The following is a 21,513-nucleotide window of genomic DNA, read 5'->3' as shown; positions in this document are numbered from 1 at the left end:
ATACTTTGTCACCAAGGATACACTATGTTGAGATACAAATTCACCAAATGTTATACCTCCAAACATGTAAGGGAATTTATGGTAGTGATAAAAGCCCTGCAAAAGTGAATCCCCTTGTGCAGTGTGTCCCTCTATCCCCTGCCTAACCTCCCATTAGGCACTGATCAGGTGGGCTGTCCCTCACAGGTGGAGGGGGGTGTGGCCTGGGGAACAAAGAGAGAGGGAAATGTTTGGGAGGGATGTTTGTTTGATGGAGTCTGGTGAGGAGAAACAGAGCAGGAATATGGTACCCTGGCAGGTTTTTTAAGGGTTACCAATATACTGAAGGAGCAATGAGACCGGTGGAGTCTGAGGATCATACAACCCAGTCTCTCAGCATTTCGTGTTATAGCCACGACATTTAATTTATTTATTCGTGTTCACCAACACGATTTTAAAAGCAATGTATTTCTATTGGTAGTGTGCTTCGTGCCTGCAACACGTATTTTTGTCCGGTCGGGTCTTGCTGTGTGGTTCATAAAAAACATGTTCTTACTCAATATCAAGCCATGATTATTGTTTTTATTTTAAATTGTATAATGTCGGACTTTCTTTGCCGTCCGCGAGGAAAATAAATGGGGCTCAGAGCCTCAGAATACTGAAATCTGTATTTTTTAAAATCTTTTTTTCCTTCTAATTTGTTATTCTTTTCTAAATAACACACTGTTATTTACTCGCCAATAACACACAATTATCCTTGTTTTTATTTATTTGTTTAATTCTATAATCTCTGGCTTTTTTGGCATCCGTCAGGAACTGAATTTCAAAATAAAATAACCGGAAACAGATATACACCTACACACCCACTGAACTGATTACCCAAGATCCTCAGCTATGGTTTAAGCTCGGTGATTGGATTGTTTAGCCGCAATGCACGTTGGGATATGGTGTTAATGCGATATGAAATCCGAAAAACTTTTTTTTTTTAAAGAAGAAAATAATACTTCCGAGTGTGCTTGCTTTTCTCTTTGGAAGTCATCACATAACGGCATTGTAATACACAGTTCGACTGCATTAAATATTACACATCTGCCGTAGTTTTCTATTTATAGAGCCCTGATTAGAAGACTTCTGAGCGAAATACTGTAAAATTATGTGAAAACATGAATACAACTACATATCTTCAAATTGTATACATACTGTACATAAGTGTCCTACACTAATAATCAGGGGTGCACATAACTTTTTTGCCCTGGTTCTCAAAGGAGCACCTGGAGATGTTGCTTGGTGCTCATCCTTAAAATGAAATAAACCGTAACTTTTGAGGGGGTCTTGACTTTATTTGCCAGACACACGGCACTGAACACACATGCAGAGGTGAACACAGAACACACGTGCAGAGGTGAACACAGAACACACATGCAGAGGTGAACACAGAACACACGTGCAGAGGTGAACACAGAACACACATGCAGAGGTGAACACAAGACAACATTAGCACGACCAGTAATCCTACAAGCTGTCATCACTACCCTCCTGACTGTTCTCCTCACTGTCTTCCTCTCTGTCAGACATGGTAGCTGATGATGTAGGCCTACTACTTCCTCTCTGGTTGAGTCTGCGATTAGCTGCTTGCATCCACAAGTCAACAGCTGGTTTTGGGTCGAAAGTCTCTGTCATCTTAGACAAGTGGATGTAATCAAATAAGTATGTGAACATAACCAATAACCTACCATAGCCAATAACAAATGAATGTAACTTATTGTATTTGTGTTGTTCATTCATATCTTATTTTACCTTAACATTTATTTATTTATGCATTTTCTTTTTTTTATCTCTCCAGTTTTAAAGGATATTTTTGGTTTACTGTCCTATATGCATTGGAATGATTTCAAACCTGTTTATCCCAATAATTATAAAGGAGTGCCTTGGAAATATGTGTTTACATAAATTGTGACCAAACTGTTTGAGTCCTTTACCTCACTGAGCTGTAGTATCAGCCTCTCAGTCTGACTGGAGAGAACTCTCCCTCCACATTATTGTAGAAACATCTTCTTCTTATTATATCCGTTAGAGCAGCTAGCACCAGATTCTAATAACAACACCGGGCGATGCGCCCTTCTCTCTCTCCCTCGCTCACTCGCATTTTGGCTGTGAGCTGCGGGCGCCAGATAAGCCAACATCCCCCATTTTCATCACTTACAGCGCCCATCGTACAGGGCAAATGAAACGTGTAACCGGGGTGAAAAGGGTGTTACATTTACTTAATTATGAATATTGTTACATCAAGGCCGAAAATTAGGATGAGCCCCAACGGTCAAAAATGTGTTTTTCCCTCCCAGAACTGCCAGCGCAGCGCCTCCCCAGATCTGGCGCCCTAGGCGAACATCTATAACGCCAGTGCTACGGGCCAACCCTGAGTTCATATGCAACTCGCAAATATCTTTCTCTCTCTCTCCTCTCTTCTCTCTTTTCTCTTCTCCCTTCTCTCTCTTCTCTCTCCCTCTCTCAATTTTGGTAAGCAAATGCGCCTTTTTTCAAATGACGCGGTGCTCTTTTTTTGGCGCGCACCTCCGCACCAGTTATGTGCAGCCTTGCTAATAATACAAAGTTATTATGGCATTGTATGTTGTGTGTACCTTGTGTGTACCGCCTAGTGGTTAAAGCACATTATTTAATTATTTTTTTAATATGTTATATTTGATGAAAATAATATTAAGAGTACATACACAATAGAGGGAAAGTAGAAGGTCAATGATAGAAATATAGAATATAAAAACATCAAGAAAATACTGTAAGTGATCAAAATAAAACAGTTTAGTGCTGGATGTGCAAAGATATTAATATGAGGATGTGCAAAACAGAAAAAACAAATTAATCTTTATTCAAACATTAAAGAATACTTTAGTTTAAGGTCTTCTTTTAAATAAGAAAAAAGCTTTGGGGGTATCTACATATAAATATTAAGCCTGACAAAGTACTCAACGTCTAATATATTGCTTTCCTGCAATGTTACCTATGTTGAAGCACTTATTTTAACCAAGCGGCAAACTCTGGGGAACAGCCGGGACGCCAATACGGAAGTGCCACACACTGCAGTTCATACATGGGCCGCTAGGGACTGGCTGCCGAAAGGAGCAATTTCCATAGACCCCCATGTTAAAATGCCCAACTTTACAGCAGAAAAAAAACATGTTTCTACTAGGGCTGCACGATTTTGGGAAAAAAAATCGAACTGCGATTTTTCTGACAAATATTGCGATTGCGATTCGAATTGCGATATTTGTTTTTAAGCGACCCAACGGAAGTTTATTGTAAAATACGGCCATAACTCCGGCTAGGAAGGTCGTATCAACGTGCTCCCGTCTCTAGCACCCCCGCAGCCCGAGCTACGAGTGAAAGAACTAAAGTTACATGAAACTTCCGTTGGGTTGCTTTAAAGTCAAGCTTCAGTTTAAGATTCACCCTGTAATAGAAACATGTGATGGAGCATTACTAACCTGACCCAGATGGTTTGTTTCACCAAACCATCTAGGAAAGCTCCATTGGAAGCCATTTGGAAAGGGCTGGCACTTTCAAAAGCACTTGGCAGGTGATTGGATCAATCTGTCTATCACCTTCTATCATGGGCTACTTCTGATTGATTAACAATGGCTGGTACATGTGGAGCACAGCACTTCTGATTGGTGTGGATGACTGACACACAATAAAAAAAAATATATATATATATATATATATATATATTGTAAAAAATAAATAAATAAATAAAAACAAATCGCAGGCTTTGCGATTTGATAATCGCATCATTTAAAATCGCAATTTCGATTTAAAATCGATTAATCGTTCAGCCCTAGTTTCTATGAAGGTAGATATGGGGCAAAATGCGAGAGCGTGAAATACCTGATGTGAGCACTTGCAGAAAAAAAATCTGAGTTTGTGTGCATACATTTACACTTGTATAAAATATCCACGTAACTGTGAACCAAATGTACACTTGTATAAAATATCCACGTAACTGTGAACCAAATTTACACTTGTAAAAAATATCCACGTAACTGTGAACCAAATGTGAAGTCACAGAAGAAAAAAAAAAGTTTTGTAGCTTGTATAAAAAAAATGAACTTAGTTATGGAATGTTCACTTGCAGAAAGATACATATTTTTTAAATATATTTTTCCATTACAACTGCAACTTTATTTATTACAACCTCTCAAATCAGTCATTACAACTTGACGAATCTGCTCTGTGGCAGTATAAATCGACGAATCTGCAGTCTTGACTTTTGCTACACTTCTTGCGATAGATGTGTCGCAAAAGTAATTTTCACCTGTAGATGTGGGGGGTTGGAGCGAAGGGGCGGAGCTATCAGAAGGACGAGGCTTGGGTGACTGTCTGGAGACTGCGGGGCTAACGGTTCGTGTCGCTACCAGTCCGCTGACAAGGCGCATCAATCAACGGTACATTTTGCCCATTACTTGCCCAGTATTACTTTGAATATTATTATTGTGATTGAGGATTAAATCCGCTTTGAAGACCACCGTTTTACAGGGCTCTCAAGTTTTGAACAGAGTTCAGAGTGAGATTTTGGCAGTGGCGGGGCTTTGGGTGGGGACGGGGTCTTATCTGATAAATGACACATAAATTCATACAAATAAAAACATATTTATTTCATTCTGTGGGGTGTGTGTGTGTGTGTGTGTGTGTGTGTGTGTGTGTGTGTTTTTTGTTGTAGGTGTTATAGGCAGTTTTTGAGGCCTTCAGCACTGGGGTTGGTGGCTCCCATCTGAAACAGTTTGGTTCCAGGCCTGCCATCTTCACTGTCATGATGGAGGACAGTGTTCCATCTAGGGCCAAGCTGTTCCTAGTTTTTGTCTTGTTCAGTCCAACCATCGAGAAAACCCTCTCCGCGTCGGCATTAGAGTGAGGGAGCACTAGAACAAGTTGAGCTATTTTAGTGAGCCTCCCAAACTGGCTCAAACCGGTCACCTTCAAAAAAAGGAACCAAGAGACTCTATTACTCAAATGCTTTGCTTTTGATTTCAATTGATTATGTGTACTGTATGTCATGTGGTGCCACATATTTCTTACCTTGCACTTGATTGAGGACATACTCCCCCAAAACTCCTCAACATTAAAGGTGGTGGGATCTTGGGGCATGGGGATATCCATCAGCTGATATTCCAGGAACTGCTCACACACCTTGTCCTGTTCCTCCAGCCCATGGAAAGGTAGTAGTTCCTGAAATCTAAAAAGAGCACCATGTGTAAAGAACTGATTAATGTATTCAATCAAAGTATTGAAATCCTGGAAAATGTGGAAACTCTTACCTGTCTATAAAGTATAGGGCATCTTCCACCCCACACTCAGTCCTCTGCTGCACATCCACAAATCTTGTATGCCTCAGAAGAGCCTCCTTCAGAGGGAGTTTATTGATGCCATACTCCACAGCCTGTGTGCTGCCTGTTGGAATAGCTGCACCTCCTGAGGTGTGATGTCTCCAGCCTCAAGGAGCCTATTGAGCCATTTAGATTTGCTCCTACCAGACAGAGAACAGAAAGAGATAGAGAAGCAAATTAAGTCCAGGTAGTTTCAACAATATGCATCAGGTAGAGATATAAACTATACTCACACTCACGCCAGGGATGGAAATGAACACCAACCATCAGCCAAATGCTGGTAAAACATAACAGTGGCTGGTAGATTTTAAATACATACAAATGTACCATTGGTTTACTACTGAATGGCTGGTAGATTTTCCCCAGTGGCTGGTAAATGTTCATGTGTTGTGTAAATATTCAAATGTTTTGAAAAAAAATTAATTTCCAGCCCTGGCGCGCGCACACACCGGGAAAATAGGAGACATAGGGACAGTCCAACAAGGGAGCAAATAGCCTTGGTGCTTACTACAATAACAATAACAATAACGATAATAATAAATAACAATAATAATCATTATAATAAGTTAGTGTAGGCGCAAAATTCCGAAGAAAACAAGCGTCAGAATAGCTGCTGAAATTAGCTAGCAGGGATTCAACCGGCTAGCTAGGCTAGTTCATGCATACTCTAGTCTAGTCAGTCAAACTGTTAGCTAAAACCTCCCTGGACATATATTCCATAACAACGGAAATCAATGATGAGATGACTTACTGTACTGAAAATATGGTCTTCTCCCACGTCGAGCAGTCTGTAGCCACGCAAAATGTCAGTGAGTGACTATGTGACAGCCGTCCTCTTTGGTTACTCTTCAGCAAGCGTCTCAATCATTGGAATGGAATCAGAATGGAATGTTGTAGCGAAATGTCTAAATCCTACCCAGATACAGCCATGTTATTTTCTAATTGGCTGTTCGACAGCTTACATTCTTTTGATTGGTTGATGCGTGGCTACAGTGATTATGTACTACTAGGCTTGTTTGAGACAAGCAAGACCTGCGCAGACCTGCGCAGTTGCGATCAACGTCTTGCTAGTGCGTTGCATGATGGTTAGTCATTTTGTCCGACTTGCTCTGGAGGCCCGCCCACATGAGACTTTGAAATTTCGCGGGACAAAGACGCCCGCAGCCTTGAGAGCGAGGCGAGGCGAGTTGGCGCAGTTGCTCTCCACGGGCTGCAGAAGCGAAATGCTTGATGGGAAACGACTCGCTGGTATCTCGAGCTGAGCGCTCATTGGTGGTTTTTACCACGTGCTGGTGATGAAACTCTCCAATTGGCTGGCAAAATGTTGTTGTTGTTTTGTGTCAGTTTTACGTCGCCATTTCCATTCACATTTTTCATCATTGTTCCACAATATTTATCATCATGAAATGAATATCTATATATTTTATACTATACTTGCACTGCTTACCGTTTTCATACTTTATATATCTTAGCATATTCATACACACTGTTCATACTGCTCTCAGGCTGCTGTGTATATCTAGTGTATTCATAGCCCTCACTGTTTATTCATCATTCAATTCATTCTATATGTTATTCTGTAGATTGTGTACATTACTTTTCACTTTACTGCTTGTTGCACCTGGTTAGAAGCTAAACTGCATTTCGTTGTCTCAGTACCTGTAATATGTGCAATAACAATAAAGTTGAATCTAATCTGGAGCAGGAAAAAATGTATTTACTTAGTACATATCTGACATTAACGATTAAACACATGTGTGCATTCTTTATAAATGCAAACCGAGTCAAGCCGACTCCGGAGGTGGCGGTATGCACCTTAAAGTTGTTTGCAATCCGCCAAAAAACCGAGAGAAGAAGAAGAAGACGAAGCCGACTCCGAGCATGGACTCCGAGCTGTCCGACTTCAGGCGAGCTTTTTGAGACCTCCCCCGGCTGCGATCGGCTATTCTCGTCTACTTTCGAGGCGAGCCGCAACGCGTCTCAAACAAGCCTAGTTTGTTTACAAAATTGCGGCGCAACTTGGTGGGCGGTACCCTGGAAAGAAATCTCTGCGTGAGAAATACAAGGTGTGGCGTGTGAGCGTGTGAATGGAGTGAAATGCGTGTGTCTCACGCCGCGTGAGACTTGAGAGGTCTGGTTTTATATCGTGCAGTTTAGCGGCAAAATAACGTCAGTCAGCCAGCTAACGCTAGCTTTGTTGAGTTTATGCTAGCTAAACAAGACTTCACTGTCAGCTAACAGCAACTTGTCCACTCTGCTAGGCAGTGTTGCCAACTTGGCGATTTTCTCGTTAAATTTGGCGGCTTTCCAAACCCTCCGGCTACTTATTTGTGTCAAAAGCGACTAACGACTAATCTAATGATTTATAATGCTGTTATTAGGGACTCACATTGTTCTGCAGTTAACGAGTTAACGGTGCTGCCGTGAGCCCCGCCTCCCTCCCATAGTACTCACAGGCGCTCAGACTGACAGTTGCCTGTCCGCAGCAGAGCTGCTGCTGCAGTCAGAGCAGAGAGGAGACAACCACACTCCCCCGCGTCGAGACAGCAAATGAATTGCGCATGCGCCAACTGCCAAGCCGTCCTGGTTTTGAGCGGGATTTAAATGTAAAATGTAAATGTTTCTTCACTCACTTTCACACTATAATAAATAACTGCATTTGCTTTACTTTGACTCACACAGCCTCAGTCACTCAATCACCTCGTCCACTGTGTGTGTGCCTCTCTGTGACAAGCTAAACATCTCTGTGACAAGCTAAACATCATGATGCTTTCCTGGAGAAGTCCAGAATTTGATCCTTGAAGGGTTGGGAACGTTTTTTGTACTCCCCTCTACCATGCTCTCTCCTACAGCCGCCATTACATGATATGCAAATTAGGCTACTTTCCTTACTATGGAGTTGGCAACACTGCTGCTAGGCTACAACCATAGAGGCTACAACGTTAGTTAGTCATAGTACTGCACTTGACCCTTTAGCTTTAGCCGTGTTCGTGGTGATTGTGCCTTTTAGGGAATATTGTTACAAATACCAGACAATTAAAATGTCGTGCTGTGCGCTTGAATGTACTCCAAGAAGTCTAAAATGATCATATTATACATGTTAACCCCGTTCGCAGGTGTTTGTGTGCTTGGTAGCTTAGCTTGTTACTTATTAGCCAGCTAAGGACGTAATCCTTTATGCATACATATACATTTTAGTTTATGATTCAGCCATGGGTAAGACTTTTATAGTCTATGGCTATGACGCCCAAAATGCTAAACGGGAGCAAATGTTAATAGGGGACCCAATTATCCCAGTGGTGGCCGCCGGAGCTAAATGAGCCGCAGGGGGCTAGCTCCGGGACGCCGGCTGGAGCTAGCCCCTGCGGCTCCGTTAGGTCCGGGCGGTGGAGTCCGTCGTTATAACTGGAGATCAAGGAATGCAGCGAAACGCAGACTTGGTTCGCCTGCTGTAGTATTAGCTAAATAAATTATGTTGAACAAGCTGAACATCGCCACAATTGTTCTGCTATGTATCGGTACTTATTTTCTTAACGTGTGAATGACAAGCATTAAGAATAACAAAATATAGCTACTTATCTTGCAGATTGTCTCATTTGATTATGAATGTAACGTTTATATAGGGGAACTACACTGTTAGCAGTAACTTGGTATGCATGTATTTCATGTTCGCTTAGCTTCTTAGCTTGAGCTAGCTCTGTTTACTTCCAGTTCGGAGGCAGCAGGTCCCGCCTCGGCTCCGCCTCTTTGCCCTTATTTGGAGCAGGCGGGATTAGACTCTGACGTTGCTGTCAAGCCGTTAGTGGCCGACTCCGCCTACTAAGAGCTTCTCGGCAACTCTGCAAAATCCTATGGGTGACGTCACGGACACTACTACCATTTATATATACAGTCTATGATTTTAACTGATAGTATACATATTAATTATACTCTTATGTACTGTATGTAGATAGTATAAGAAATGTGCAGAACATGACAGTTTAATGGTGGAGGTATACACACATATTGATAGATGTATTGTAATGCACTGTTGAGAGGAACCTGCGACCCAAGTTTTTAATTCATTGCATAACTACACCGTAGTTGTGTATATGGTCCAGTTCGAGTCCAGTTTTGGATAGTCTGCCGTGGTTTCGTTCCATTTCAAAGTCCTGTGTGACGCTCAGCGTAACCTTGGCGCACTGTCACTCCAATATCCAATCCCAGAGCTGGAAGATTAATCACGGGGTATCACATTAACACCATATCCCAACGTGCATTCTAAAACATTCAATCACTGAGCTTAAACCATAGCTGAGGATCTTGGGTAATCAGTTCAGTGGGTTTGTATCGCAATGATGCTCGAAATGTCCCATATACTCCCTGGCTGGAGGTTGATAACAGACAGTTGGGATTGCGGAGAAATTCTCTCTGCAGACCCATTCTCACAGCGTTTATCAACCTTTTTCTTACTCAATAAAAAAAACTCCGACATTATACAATTTAAAATCAAAACAACAATCGTGGCTTGATATTGAGTAAAAACATGTTTTTATAAACCCCACAGCTTCCGGTCTTCCAAGACCCGACCAGACAAAAAGACGTGGTGCAGGCACGCAACACACTACCAATAGAAATACATTGCTTTTAAAATCGTTCTGTGTGACATGAAAAAAAGGGGAAAACCGTGTTGGTGAACACGAATCAATAAATTAAATGTTGTGACTATAACACGAAATGCCGTGAGACTGGGTTGTATTATCAGAACCTCTCTACATCAGGTTCTTGCACCACTATAGGCATAGTTGTAATTGGGCTAAAACTTTAAGCGGATTGTTAAAAATGTTCCAATGGTTTTCAAGTAAGTTGTTTTGGCTTATTATGTTTAATTTCTTCTGTATCAGGGCTCAAGCTGTTTACATGTTTGTCTCTAATTCATCAAATTCACTGGGGTTTGATACTTAACTACAACCACTGACCCACTAACTTTGCCTGCTGTTTTGCAGCACACAATACCACTCTCCTGTAGCAGCAGGCATTACAAGCCAGGATTATATTGGGTCAAGATATTTTTGTGGTAAAGAAGATGCACAGAGCCACAGTTGCGCATATTTTTCAGAAGCGCTTCTAAGTCTGCAACTGTTTGCTTTTAATATAGGTGTGTATGATTTTTAACAGATCTGTTGTGTAAAGGACAAAGATAAATGAAAATGAAACGTGTGAAAATGTAGTTTAGTATGTAGTCTATTATTACCCATTTTCCCCCTTGCATAGTCGTGCAACATGCGCAAGACTATTTTGTTATTCTGTAATTCATTTTTTTGACGGAAGTTCCTAGTATACAGTATGAGAATCATGCAACAAAATGAGATATTCAATCCCATCTGTACTCCTGAATATAAATCTATTCCAGTCTCATCTTCTCTGTTCTTGTTTACCTCTCTTTGTCTTGGTCACGTTTCATTTTGAGGTAAAAGCAGGTAGGGACATTGAAAAGAAAAAACATTTCTGCCGACACTGCAGCAGAAATCAATAGAGCTCAGCATGTGACTCTTGAGATTAATTTGGTGAAGACTTTCTTATGAAAGGTAAATGAGAAACAAACAAGAGCAGCCATGCATGGTCCTTGATAAATAGTTTTGCTTAAAATACTCCAGCGACCTGAAGCTAGTATTAAACCATTAATAATGTAAATGAAAAACTATTGTAATGCTGAGCTTGTTTTCTGCCCATTGTTTAATATGGTGCCTTTGTTGTATGTGTGAGAGTCTATTTATACAAATTAGTAACTGATATATGGTCCTGGAAATTACATAGGAGCAATACTGCTTGTGGTTTAGCGATGAAATTAGTTGGAGGAGGGATGGTAGTGATGGTTCAGCCTGCAGCGACTCAGGGGGGGGTAAACAGTACAGTTAAGCCTCCAGGATGCAGTGTGCTGTCTCAGTGGAGGATCAGATATTATATTGCCTCACCAAGCTCCCATGCTGACATTGTGCATCGCTCCTCCATTGCAAAGTATCTTCATCCTTGTTCACCGGCTATCGCCTGGAATTAAAGGAATAGTTCAAATTGATTTCATAACTGGATGCTATAGGCAAGGGAGACTGCAGGGAGACACTGAGCTGGATAAAAATAATGCATTGGCCTAAATGCAATCTCATAACCTACTGGGCTATCGTCTGACGATAGTTTAGCTTTTGATTGGTTTAAAATGATCTTGTTACTTGTGAAAAATGTGGTTAAAGAGAGCGTTTTACAACTATACTTGAAACTAAACTTGCTAAACTGTTAACAATTTACTGCGCACAGAAGAGGAAGTATTGGCACGGATATCAGCTGGCAACCCCAGAAGTATTGGCAGTTTCCCCCACAAGCTTATCTTGATCAGAAAGATAGCCGATGGCTTCAGAGATTGCTTGATTCTCTTATTTCCATTTATCATGCTAAGCCAAGCTTACCAGCTGCTTTTGATAGCTTCATATTTGTGACACAGGCATGAAAGCTGTTTTGATCCTCTCATTTAACTCTTGGCAAAAAAATCATTTAGCATAATACCCCAAAAGTTAAATTATTATTTCTGGTAGGCCTACGGGATGCTTTTCTTGATCTGGATGTAGTGACGTGACTGAAGTTAAAACAAAAAAAGTATATTGACCATCTAATTGATGTCTCTTTAGGTAAGAATAATTATCAGTTGATCCATTTTTTTGTGAAATGGTTCAAAGAAAGGAATAATCCTCACTAAAAACAGTGGGCACTCCTATTTGAATGGCTTTCAAAGATTTTGGTTGGTTTGTATGTGCTGATCAGAATAAGATTTATTAACATGGATAGCTGACAGGTTTCACTAGTTGAAATTCATAAACTAGGAGGTGGCAAATTGAAATGAAATCACATGGATGCTTTCAAATTGTACTTGTCATTTTACATCAAAATCACATTTGTAACAAGCCTAGGACACTGTTGTCTAACAGAGTCTCTCTATGTCTCATTCCATCTCATAGATTAGTGTTGTGCATGGAGGAGTACTGATGACTGCGAGAGTGTAAGCAGTAGATTTATTTTGGAATCCAAAGGCCACAGGCAAGCGCATTCACCTATCTCTCTGGTTCCTCACTGCGTGTAGATTCTTAAATGGTGAACAATGGTACAAGCATGGAAAACTCCCCAATGACCAGTTTTCATGTCTCCTGAGTGTGTATGATCTAAAGTGCTTTCCAAGTCTTGATGCAGTACATTACACTCTGTTCAAGATGACGAGTATACTGTAGGACATAGGATAATGTCATGTCTAGTTCCTCCACTCGTGCTTTTTCAAAGCAACTGCATGTCACCAATGCATTCTTCAGCAAGATGCTGATCGAAAAGACATAACATCAACACAGAAAGAAAAAATTCTAGGTTTTCATGATTTTAAAGATTGTTCTTTACAGTTGAGCTGGTAGTAAGTATGTGCAATTTTCTGGATTAAGTGATCAACTGTTGAGTCTATACAATTTCAGAGAAGAGTTAAAAGATGTGTTATCTTACAATTTCAAATAACCCAACTAGGCTAAGTGTCATGCTACAGCAGTAGGCTACTGGTGAAGCTGTACTTGAAGCTAATGCTAAAGTCAGCATGCTCAAATGTTTACAGTGAAAATGCTAGCATGTTGTATAAGAATGCAAAAACGTGCTAATTTATTGTGAATCACTAAAAAACAAAGTTGTCAAAATTGTTGCTGATCAAGTATCATCTGGAAGTTTCTGTATAACATGGACCACACAGACCCACATCTTTGTCTATGACAAACCAATTGTGCTGCATATGATTGATGTATTATTGTATCAAGAGGTTGGTGGTGGGGCTTCATTTACTCTGTGAGAGCTGTGGGAGCGAGTCTTCCACTTGCATGTCACTACAAGTCATTATTATAACCCCCAGCCCACCCTGTACAAAGTGTTCAACATGGGGTTAGGAAATCAGGCAATTAAGTGAGCTGTGGACACGGATGAGAGCCGACAGCCATTGGGGGAGTGCAGAAGGATCCAGGAAGGCTTGAACCTCGTCTCCCCCTCGGGGAACTGACTGGTCCACATCCCTCAGCCCACTGTATAGAACAACAACTTAATCACAATGCTTATTTAAATCAAGCCGATGCACAGGCCTGAGTAGTACTTATGCGAAACCACTCCATGCTTAACAGGAAACGACTCTGACAGGAACTGTTTATGACTGCAAATTGCATAAAGCATTTAAACACTTTGATTACTGTGTTTCTGGTGGCTAAAAATATGCAGTTTGAAAGTGGTTTTGTCTTTTGACCAATGGGCACTGAGAATATATTTGTATGAATATCATACCTGGGGAAGAGTTTGTTGAGTTCATTACACTGTCAACTCAAAAGAATCACTTTTTTCAAGCTCACAGCTTTAAAGGCATATTTAATATCCTGTCCAATTCAATTGTGCATTATTTTAAAACAGAAAATACATCCTTTATATTTAGAGCACCTCTTTCCTTTTCCTCAATGTAAATTCAGTATGATTACTGTGGAAAATTGGAGCATGATTTGCAGTGACATTTATCAACCATTTAGCTTTCTCTACACTTATAATGAGCCTCATTGGAAAGATAAATGTTCTCATTTTTGGCTACTCTATCACAAGCTCTCTTAAAAACCCCATAACAAGCGCAAGAAAGCTGCGCAATTACAGCTTTGGGAACGCAAGGGCATCACGTTCTATTTCTGTCCAACACTGATGGCATTCTTTTTGCCTGGGTGCTCTCACTGTTTGAGATTGGACTGAGGAGTAAAGCTGGAGGAGAGTAAGAGTTTGGATTTTACACTACTGAGGGCACACACACACACACACACACACACACACACACACACACACACACACACACACACACACACACACACACACACACACACACACACACACACACACACACACACACACACACACACACACACACACCCTTTTGAAGGGCCTCCAAACACCTGCTGCTGTAAGTAGATGGAAGGTTAGTGATCAGAAAGACAGTTTGATCAGTGTTGAAAGCAACCCCGTCTGGACTCGGCGAATCAGAGCACTTCAAAGACAGAAACGAACAGCTCTGAGGCTTAATGATAATGATACAGGGCAGAATTAGTTTCTTTTTTCCATTTGGCAATCCATAAACATCACTGTTCCCTTGTGAGAAAGACCTTTACATTGTTACTGCTGCAACTGCCAACTGTGTTTAACCACTAGCTTTTTGCTGGTGTATGAACCTATTCCCTTGCTCTGAATTATTTACCACAAACGCAGAGTCCTATGCCCAATTTCTGTCAGTCTGCCAGCCTCAATAATGTTCAAGCAAAATGATTAATATGGCTAAATCTCTGCATAACTAAAGTGTTGAGTCTCAGGTGTATTATTTTACTGGTATTTGCTGGTGTCATTTGGTTACAGGATATTCACAGTCCTGTCAGCAGTTTCCATGGCACCGACAGTAGCGAAGATGGAGATTAGTTGAATTTGAGTTCACTGGCAGGGAGACAGTTAGGCTGTTTTTGCAAGAGGAGTGAGTGAAGGGTGGCAACAGGTCCAATAGTTCCAAAACTCGAAGCAGGGTCCTGCTCCCAGTGGCTGTTCAGGCTCAAATGTTCTTTTCATTTGTTGTTTGGGAGCTTTAATGATTCAAGGATTCATATAGCAGTTAGCGAGGCTGTCTCCAAACTCAATGTCAGAGGTTCGGTCCCCTGTGTGGTCATACGTGTTGAAGCATCCTTCAGCAGCATGAATAACTCCTCTCTGCTTCTGCAAGTCTTTTATACAAAGTAGCATACTGGCTTTTCATTGCAACATCTAAACTTGAAATGGGGGGGGAAGATTTCCGCCCCAGGGATCAATAAAAGTATATCATGAATTCAGTGAAGAAATTACATTCAGTTGGGGTCTTGTTGAAATTCACACTGCTGATTGCTTTTCATGTTAATTAAACTTGCCTGGATGTAAAATAACCTGCTATGCACCAGGACATGAAAGCTGCCTCATATATTTTAATACATATCCCTGCATGCTGCCGGCAGTCAATATATATTCTAAGTCTTCTTTATATAGACAAATAGGATTCGGCTGGTTTAAAAAAAAACATGCATCTCAAAGTGCGTATGCTGGAAAGTAGGTTTTGTCAAGACAGTGTAGAGACACTGTAGTTTTTGTCACCTCACTATGAAGGAACTGTTCTTTGAAGAAAAAATACAGAATTCAAAAGGTTTCTGAGCGGCTCACAGTGTGAAAGAGCTCTAACAACGTCCTTAGAAAGGACTGGATGGAGAGGAGAAAGTGAGAAGTGATTACAAAGGGCTGCCATACTATATCTGACCTGTGTGTGTGTGTGTGTGTGTGTGTGTGTGTGTGTGTGTGTGTGTGTGTGTGTGTGTGTGTGTGTGTGTGTGTGTGTGTGTGTGAGCTGTAGTGGTGTTTTCATCTCAAATCTTTCAGCAAGGCTGTGTGCTTTTAAGTGTGTATTTCTGTTGTTATTTAAGTGAACTGTACAGGTGTGTATGTGAGTTACATCATCACTTTTCATTGCTGCTGTACAGCGGCGTAACTGTGGGTGGGCCCGGGTGGGCCTGGGCCCACCCACATGCACGTCTGGCCCACCCACAGCCAATCAGCGCTTCATAGCGCAGAGCCGGGAAGCCCAGATGGAAGTGCCACAAACTGCAGTTCATCTAGTGGCCGACAGGGGATGGATGCAAAAAGGAGCAATTCCCATAGACCCCCATGTTAAAATGCCCAACTTTACAGCAGAAATAAACATGTTTCTAGCCTGGATCCAATAAAACTTATTCTGGATATAGTTAGATTCCACCTTCATGACAATGGAATAGGGAGTGCATTTTTTTACCGTGAGTTTTTATAGTAAGTAAAGTAACTTTTGCCGTGAGTGAATGAAAGTATTATTTCTTCTTGAGGTAGGCCTATGCAGTTTAGCGTGTACACATTTGCTGAATATCAAAACACTCAGTGTGTGCCCACTGTGCGACTGTCAAGGATAAACAACCTGTGCCCCGATATAGGCCTATGTTGTATATGTATTATTGCTACACAAACATTACATTGCAGTTTAAGTGTCGCCAACTCCGTTTAAGAGATCTCTCCCCGTCTGTGTGCGAGGGGGCGGGGCAGTTTACACACACGCAGCTGCTACATGCAGCAACACACACACACACACACACACACACACACACACACACACACACACACACACACACACACACCACACACACACACACACACACACACACACACAACACACACACACACACACACACACACACACACACACACACACACACACACACACAACACACACACACACACACCACACACACACACACCACAACCACACACACCCACACACACACACACACACACACACACGGAGGAGATGGCGGAGAGAACGCGCTCCGAGGCAGACCCGGCGGCAGACATACGTCTCTGGGCGGGCATTTGATTTACCAGGGCGGGCCCACCCCGAAACGTACGTTTCCCGGGAAATCTCGAGATTTGTCAAGGGGGGGGGGGGGTTAGGTTGCCAAGGCTGTTGACAGTCTTATTATAGGCTACATCCATTGGTTGTTTTTGTGGCACATTTGTAACGCTGTGCCAACTTGGGCAGCACACAGGGTGGAGAGGATGGAGTAAGGTTGAGCGATGGAGAGAAAGGGAGAGAGAGAGAGATATTGAGCGAGGCAGAGAGCATGTGCAGCGGTCTGCTTGCGCACAGAGCAGGAGTTTGTGAGAGAGCCGGCTTGAGAGTCAATTTCTCTTCAAAATATAATTGATTGCCAGCCTCCCTTGTCCCTGGCTGGCTTGCTAACTCGTTGGTAACGTAGCTGATGTCTTCTAATGTGCCTGCATCTGGCGCTGAGTTGCCATATTCCTTTCATGAACCACTTTCTGATATCCATTGTTGCAGATACATATAAATGATAATAGCCAAACTAACCTAGCAAGAGTGAAGTGACAGGCTGCTGTGCCGCATCTCACTCAAGACCCCACACGAATCAACCCAGCAAAAAACCAGTCGCGCGCGCAGCCTTTCATTCAGAATTTCATTCAGAATTTCATAGCAAAATAAAAAAAATGATATTAAACTAATCTTTCAACATAGTTTAAAACAAAAATAAATATTAGGACAAAGCCCTACAAATATAACAACAATAAAAATAATCAGTGGCGGCTCCAGAGTGTTTTTGTTGGGTAATCTATGGTAGGGCTAACCCATACAGTGGTGGGGCTCAAGTCAGTATTTGCAATGTAATTACATACACGCTCCCCTTGACAGTGAAACGCCACGCGTGAGGTTTAGATTATTTCCCTGTCTCAATCCAAATTGAACTGTATGAAATAAAAAGGCACATTTGTCTTGTAGTAAATAAAAAGGGCGACCTGGAGCCAATCCTGCAATTTACCCACAGGTGAAAGAGTTGACATGCTGAAAACCCAACCTCTAGGGGGGTCTGGGGGGATTCTCCCCCAGGAGATTTTTTGAAATACTAACATAAAATACACATTCTGGTACTCTCTTGAGAATAAAAATAAATAAATCTATTACTACGCGACATATTTAAAAAAAATGAATGCCATTTTAGTTTTGTGTTACTTTGTTCTGAAAGCTGAACCTGCTGCTCCTCACAGAGAGAAGAGGGAAGAGGCTGTGAATTACTTTACATTGTGGATAAGGGTGGATAGCCCCCAGTGTTCTGTGTGTCAAAATGAAAGACAGCCCACACACCTATGAATCATCAAACCGTGGAGTCTCATTTCATTATGTGTTGATTTCTATCAACACGTAATGTTGTATCGATGTATAGCCTATAGAGATGTACTACAGCAAAAGTATTCTCCGTCGGGACTTCCTGCAACAACACCACGCCGTTATGGTGATTCTGATTGTCCAGAAGACATTATCAAAGATGTTCTATTGAGAAGATGATCACTACGTGACAAACAATTTCAAACCGTTTATAGTCTTCGGTATTTACTGCTGTCTGTGCAATTTACTCCGCGCGAGTTGGCGGACTTTATTTTGCTTACTTTAAAATCTTTTTTCATGGTGGGGCTAAGCCATTTCTTGGTATGGCTGTAGCGCCGCCACTGAACATAATAATGAAACAGTTAAAATGTTGTATTCAGCCCTGATTAAAACAGCGAGCCCAAATCCTGAATGGGCGGGCCCAAATCCTGGATGGGCGGGCCCGGCCCCATGGGGCCCGCCCATGACGCCGGGTCTGCTCCGAGGTGTGGTTAAACTATAGCCGTGTCGATGTGGACAATGCTCGTTACCAAAAGTGGAATAAGAGTTTAGCATGTAAGGGCGGTAACACGAGCAATTTGTCTAAACATTTAGCAAAAGTGCTCCACATCCAGACGGAGGGATGCACCGGGTTCGACTGTCTTTCTAGTAGCCCTGTAGCCCTATCCACGAGTAACTTTTCCACGTCAGGTGTTATGTATGTTAGCAGCACCACACGGAGTTAACTACATGATACAAACATGGGTTAATGATTAGAGGTAACTGAGTTATTTATTTTGTTAAAGTTTCAGCTATTCTGTTTACAATTCTGTCATGACATTATTTAATACGATTTGTTAAAACATTGTTGTTTCTTTTGATGTGAAATATTATGTATTTAATTGAAATAAAAAGCAATGTTAGTTTTGTTCACCATTTGTTTAGTTAGTTTGCCTTATTTTTTTCTCCAAAAGAACCGATAAAAGTAATGTTAAAGGACCGGATCGATAAGACAGACATACTTTATTGCCATTTCAACAAGACACAGAGTGTACTATTAAAACGAAATTGCGTTGTACTGGCTTACAGGAACAGGACAATATAAAAACTTGCTAAAATTGTACATATAAATAAATAATAGTGACGTGGTGCTGATCAAATTAAAGATAAAGTGTGCGTTTAAAATATAAAGACTTACTATACATATAAATAAAATAGACATACTATATAACAAATATGTGCTCTTTACACAGCGTAATGTCATCTTTATGTTACTGGTCTACTTGCTGTTCAGCAGTCTGATGGCATGGGGGAAAAAGCTATTGCAGAATCTGGCTGTTCTGCTCTTAATGCTGCGGAACCTCTTGCCGGAGGGCAGCAGGGAGAACAGAGCATGGTGAGGATGAGTGGGGTCTTTCAAAATGTTCTGGGCTTTTGTCAGGCAGCGTTTCTGAGCGGTGTCTCTGATGGGAGGGAGAGAAACTCCGATGATCTTCTCTGCTGTCCTAACCACTCTCTGCAGAGACTTCCAGTCTTTTGCGTTGCAGTCTCTAGACCAGATGGAGATGTCAGCACGCTCTCTATGGTTCCTCTGTAGAACGTGGTGAGGATGGGAGGGGGGAGCTGTGCAGGAAGAGTGGACCAGGTCAGACTGCTTGTGATATGCACCCCCAGGAACTTGGTGCTGTCTGTAGTCTTCACTGCTGTGCCGTTGATGTGGAGTGGTGGGTGACAGTGCTTTTTGTTCCTGAAGTCGACAATGATCTCTTTTGTTTTATCGACATTCACGATCAGGTTGTTGGTGTTACACCAGTCTGTCAGATGTTTCACCTCCTCCCTGTAGGCCTGTTCGTTGTTGTCCCTGATGAGTCCCACCACTGTTGTATCGTCCGCATACTTTATGATGTGGTTGGTACTGAACCTGGAGCATAAAATGCTATCGATAAAAGCAGTAGTACCGTTAAAGCCTTAACGATACCCATCCCTATGTGGATGTCAGTTTTCTGAGGCCGCCGTGCCTATGTTTTTTGTTTTCACTGCTAATTTATGTTTATGTTCTATTAGTGCATTAAAAAATCATTAAAATCATTAATGAAGTTTCAGCTCAGACCCCACGCTTAATATGTCTCCCCCTGGCCCACCTACATTTCTCCAGGCCCACCCACACAATAATTCCTGGCTACGCCACTGCTGGGCTGCTGTTTGAGTTCTTGGTCATTTTGTATCCAAACGCTGTGCAGGAGTCATTAGAGGCTTCTCAATACTCAAATTTCCCCTCCTCGACTCCTCGGTCCTCCGGTAGTGACCCGGAAATGAATTTCAGCGCGCCATTTTGAAGGACATCTAATTTCTCTAAATGCACACCGAGGATCGAGCGTCGAGGAGGCTCTCTGGAGGAGCTCTAACCGAGGATACACTGATGGTTCCTCCACGGCTCCTCCACGGATGCATTTCCGGGAACGGTGGAGGCGTGACGCACGGCTGGACTTATCTCAGCCAATGACAGCTCTGCATGCATCCTCTGGATATTATTTTAGAAATTGCTTTCATCGCGTCGCGATGTTTCCAGAGAGAACAGCTGTGAGGTCCATGCAGAAAGCAGAGCAGTGTGTATAATATATATCACTCAGTATAACAGGCCTACTCTCTTTATTTGCTTTAGTTTAGTAGATATCTACAAACAAAGAGTCGATATTTTTCTAAGACCATTGCTTCACATAATAAAATACACAACGGCTTATGCTTTAGGAGCTGTAGGTGTGTGTGGTACAGTGTGTAGGTGTGTGTGGTACAGTGTGTAGGTGTGTGTTGTACAGTGTGTAGGTGTGTGTTGTACAGTGTGTAGGTGTGTGTTGTACAGTGTGTAGGTGTGTGTTGTACAGTGCGTAAATGCGGCGGACAGACGGGTCTCAGTTGGTTTGGTGTCCTCTGCTTACTTTTAATAGGCCTACTTGTAAATACAACTTTTGGCCCGTAATTTCAATTCCCCATTTCAGCGACCAGAGAGAGGGGGGGATATCCAGTCTCTGATTGTGTTACGTTATTATGAGAGTGCTCTCATACTTTAAATTGTATATATTTATATAAATATATTTGTGTGTGTGTCCGCATCTGTAGCCTGTTATTGTCTCATTATACCGCACTCTCAATGAATTCAAAGTAAATATGTGGGGGAACAATGTTCAGCTGATCTAACAGAGATACAGCTCTATGACAAAACACTCGACAGCTGATGCAGCTGTTGCCACGTCATAATGAACGGACGTCTCTTTAAAATGACCGCTCAGAGGAGAGGAGTTCTCATTTCTTTAAACGTCTGCTGCTTCCCCTGCTCTCTCCTCGGTTCCCCTCCTTGGTCCTCCGCTCGCATCTCCTGTG

General features: G+C 41.9%; 1 protein-coding gene and 1 long non-coding RNA gene across 2 annotated transcripts in view; one reads left to right on the top strand and one right to left on the bottom strand.

Annotated features, from left to right (window-relative positions):
* Positions 1-21,513, top strand: part of slc35f3b (solute carrier family 35 member F3b) — a 75,052-nt gene that overhangs the window by 24,105 nt on the left and 29,434 nt on the right. The gene's annotated exons all lie outside the window — the stretch shown is intronic.
* LOC117536868 lies at positions 4,717-6,278 on the bottom strand. The gene is made up of 4 exons (XR_004567630.1): positions 6,127-6,278; positions 5,307-5,515; positions 5,068-5,224; positions 4,717-4,965 (listed from the first exon to the last, which is right to left on the bottom strand). It is a non-coding gene; the product is annotated as an uncharacterized LOC117536868 (long non-coding RNA).

Source organism: Gymnodraco acuticeps, unplaced genomic scaffold, assembly GCF_902827175.1.
Source record: "Gymnodraco acuticeps unplaced genomic scaffold, fGymAcu1.1, whole genome shotgun sequence".
Lineage (NCBI taxonomy): Eukaryota > Metazoa > Chordata > Actinopteri > Perciformes > Bathydraconidae > Gymnodraco > Gymnodraco acuticeps.
This window is presented reverse-complemented; position numbering and strand designations above follow the sequence as displayed.